We start from the raw sequence: 3,955 nt of genomic DNA, 5'->3' as shown, positions 1-3,955 counted from the left end.
TCTGAAGCTCGGTGCAGAGTTACCTGCCATGCTCCAGCTGCTACCAGGGACTCTCACACTGCACAAACAACCCACATCAATAAAAATGCAGCCGTAGCAAACCCCCCCACAACGCCCCACTCCACACCGCAAGCTGAGTTGCAAAATCCTCATCCCTGGGTGCTTTGCTGCAAAAGGGCAAACGCACCAGCTATTTTCAGAGATCCCTGCTGCAGGTTGAGCTGGAGCGCTGTGAAGCTGCTCTCCGTGGTTCACGGCATTGGCTGCTGCCAGCAAAGAAAAAAAAAAAAGGGAGGAATTGTTGGGGAGAACAGAACAAACACAGTGGGGGGATGGATAATTAGAAAAGCTGCCTGAGATGCAGCCTTCCTGGATAAACTTTGGGACGTGCTTCTACTCCTCATCGATGCAAATGAAGTGGGAGGACCTGGGGGACATGCCAGGCTCCCCCTTTGGGTTTACACCCAGGTAACAGGATGACAAAGCTCTCACTCCTCAGCCCACCCCCCTCCCAACACCTGTGGCACCCCAACCTGCAGCTCTTCGGTCCCCAGCCAAAGACAGGGCAGCTGCCACATGCTGAACTTGCTGTGCTTCTAAATGATGTGACACCAGAAAATCACGTTGTGGACAGAGCTACAGGAACCCTCTCTGCTCATCCTGTGGCCATCTCTGCTTGCTAATTAGACGATATTTCATACTCTTACAGAAAGCATCCTTCAGCTGCTATTTCCCTTTATGTCCTGGGAGCAATGAAGAGAATTTAATAGATTTTTGAGAAAATATGACATAGATATACACCAACTATCCGCACTCTGGAGTATAAAGAGCAGCAAACAACCAAATTATGGACAGATAGTGAGGAATGACATGGGATGTGTGTGTGCAGAGGGCTGGAGAGGAAGGCTGGACAGGTGGGACAGGAAGCCAAACCCAATTCCTGGCTCTGTCACCAGTTTCCACACTGACCTTGGACAAGCTCTGGGGACAGAAGATTTTCAGGTGACTTTTGTTTAGGCACAGACCTACCCAGGCTGGCTCCTCTGAGGCACGCAGGATGCTGAGCCTGGCTCTTGAAGGGAAGTTTGATTTCTGGGGTTCCTGGAGCCCCAGAAGGGGCCACATCTGTGCCTTACAGTGATGGTAGAGACGCAAGGGATTCAGACAAAGCAGCAGTAGCTCTAGGTCTGCATGCTGCCCTCTGAGCCCTGGCATATGCTGGCCCCTGCCCTCTGCTCCCCAGTTTCTGCTCCCAGTAGCAGTGCAGCTGTCGATCAGCACAGCTTTTTGAAGACCCTTTGGGTCAGGGCAGTCAGAGTGAGCCAGCACCTCGTCCTGCAACATCAGCTCGGAGTGCTTCAGCCCTGACATCGGCAACAAGGAGGAATGGAAAAATACAGAAAGGACCTCAACAGAGCTTCCTCGCAGAGGGGCTCAGACCACACTTTGGACCCTATCTGCCACCTTTGCTCTCTTGTCTTGGCAGCTGCACAGTGTATCCATGCAGAGGGAGCAGATCCGAGCTGCAAACTTTAAAAAAAAAAAAAGGAATAAGAAAAAAGGAGAGAGGGAGCAAGCAAGCGAGAGAGAGTGTCTGACTACAGCCCTAAGGGCTGTCACAACAGATAAAACCTCAGCCAGGCTTCGCAGTTTGAGCTCCTGCACGCTAATGCACAGCAGAGCTAAAAATACCAACGTGTGGAAAAGCAGAGGCTGCTGTTGCTGCGTTTTGAGCTCAGCGCGGGCTCTGGCTTCCCAGCAAGCCAGATGCACGGCCACAGAGGGGAACACGACCCCAGGCAGGGGTAGGGGTGCCCAGGGATGTCCCCACCACAGCCACGGGGCTGGCTCTGTCCTGCTAAGCACAGAAAATAAAGGGTTGGGTTTGTGCTGATGTGCAGCAAATATCCAAGCCAGGCACTTGCACAGTGCAGGCAAAGCAAGGGAAGGAGCAGCCTTGGGGAAAGAGAAGGATGGAGCCTGGATGAGTGTGATGCAGTGAGGCTTTGCAAGACAGCAAAGAGCCAGGGCTCTGTCCCTTGGGCTGCCGGACCTGGAGCAGCCTTGTGTGACACAGCAGCGAGCTCATGGCTGTGCTGCAGCCCTATCTCCCAATGTATCTGGATGCCTTCTGTTCAGCCATCGTTACCCTATCTGAGGCCCAGGAACATACTTCACTGTGCACTTAGATTCAAGCATGCACTTCAAGTCTATTTTCTTCAATGAAACTGAAGGACATGCTTAAGACTTGCACGTGATTAGCTGCTTTCAGCAAAGGTCAGTTTTCCAAACCAGGGCCTCTGGGTGCATTCTCAAGGCCTCCTCCCGAACCTGAGTGTTACTGAGCTGCTACGTTCCCATCTGTGAACTCAGACAAAACTCACTCAGGATCACTTGGCCCCAAGACCTGAAGCTTAAGTTCAATACAGAGGCACCAAAGACAGAGCCCTCCGTGCCCTCATCTGACCACAAAAACCACATGCTCCCCACCCAACGCCTCCATTTCAGCCCTGCTTCATGTCTCCCACATCAGCACTGACCCACAGCCCAGTCACCCCACTCTTCCCTACTCACAATAGCATTCAAGACACCAGCACAAAACCCCCATGGATCCGTTTCAAGTTGCATTATCAGCACATTTGGCATTTTCATCATGCTCAGGACACGGTCCCCTACAAAAGGGCCAATTTATCTTGCAAGCAAACACATGCCTTGGAGGCTGCGCTTCATAGCAGCTGTACCAGCACAGCACTAGCCACAGCAGGAGCCCCAATCTGGGCACACAGCAGCCCCTTGGCATTTGCCAGCCCACCCAGCCCCACACTTGTAGCATTTCAAGGGCTCTTCCAGCCCTTTATATTTTTTCCCGCACACAAGCATATGAATATTATAACCGCACACCATCCAATTATAACCCAACACTGGCAAATATCACAGCACTGTCACAAAGTAGTGTGAAACCTTCTGACTTCCACAGAGCCTCAGCTCACAGAGGCAAGAAGTTACAGAAGGAAAAACAACAAACCCAAATTCATAACTCTCCCTAAAAGCAAAAAACAAACCAAGTCACAGCCCTCATGGCTAGAAGAAATAGCAGGGCTGAAAGCATGGAGCCTAGCCACAGGAACTGGAAAGCACAATAGAAACCAAGATTTTTCACACTAACCTTTAGATCTGGAGACAGCAGCTAGCATTACAATCACTTCTTATTTGCTTGTGTTTGAGGAAGTGAAGAGGACAGATCCCAGCAGAGCAGCATTCACCATCACAGCTCCACAGAGCTCCCACTTCTTCAAGGACCTGGATGTTCATAGAGAAACCTAAGCAGGAGCTGATCCCATCTGACAACCAGCCATGATCCCACCTAACCACCAGCTCAAGAGCCCAGACATCAGAGTCTTCATGCAAGCAAGAGCCCCTGCTATAGTCATACCCACAGCCCTCAGAAAGCAGCCCCAGTTTCCTACCTCTTTGACTCTGAAAACCTTGAGATACTCTCAGCACTTCTGCTAGACCAGCACCTTGCTTCATCATCGAGCTTTTAACTGAGAGCACCCAGAGGCAATGCTGCCCCAGCTGTGGCCATTCATATTGTTAGCACTTTGGAGAAACCACTTTGCAAAAGGAATGGCTCAGCTGGTAATGAAGTATGGGAACTCCCATCTCAGGACCTCAGAACTGCCTAAGCTGAGACCTGAATGCAGCTCTCCAGTAGGCTGATGTGAGACTGATTCCTTCCTGACCCGTCTGTTCAAAATTGGGCTATAAGATCTGTATGACAAGAAGCATTACGTGCATTGGTCCAGCACTCTGCACTGCCTGCAGCCCCCAAGTGCTGCTCTAGCAAACCCAAACAGAAGCTGTACTAGCTTCTAAGTGATGATATCAGGCCCACTATCGTGATATCCTTGTTGGTCTTCCTAACGGTGTCGAAGAGAGGGGCTTTGGGCTTCAA

General features: G+C 50.9%; 1 long non-coding RNA gene across 1 annotated transcript; it reads right to left on the bottom strand.

Annotated features, from left to right (window-relative positions):
* Positions 1-1,458: 1,458 nt before the first annotated feature.
* LOC140260368 (uncharacterized) lies at positions 1,459-3,550 on the bottom strand. Its single transcript, XR_011905530.1, has 3 exons — positions 3,468-3,550; positions 3,167-3,300; positions 1,459-1,530 (listed from the first exon to the last, which is right to left on the bottom strand). It is a non-coding gene; the product is annotated as an uncharacterized lncRNA (long non-coding RNA).
* Between the last annotated feature and the right edge of the window lie 405 nt (positions 3,551-3,955).

This window comes from Excalfactoria chinensis, chromosome 18 (assembly GCF_039878825.1).
Source record: "Excalfactoria chinensis isolate bCotChi1 chromosome 18, bCotChi1.hap2, whole genome shotgun sequence".
In the NCBI taxonomy this organism is placed as follows: domain Eukaryota; kingdom Metazoa; phylum Chordata; class Aves; order Galliformes; family Phasianidae; genus Excalfactoria; species Excalfactoria chinensis.
This window is presented reverse-complemented; position numbering and strand designations above follow the sequence as displayed.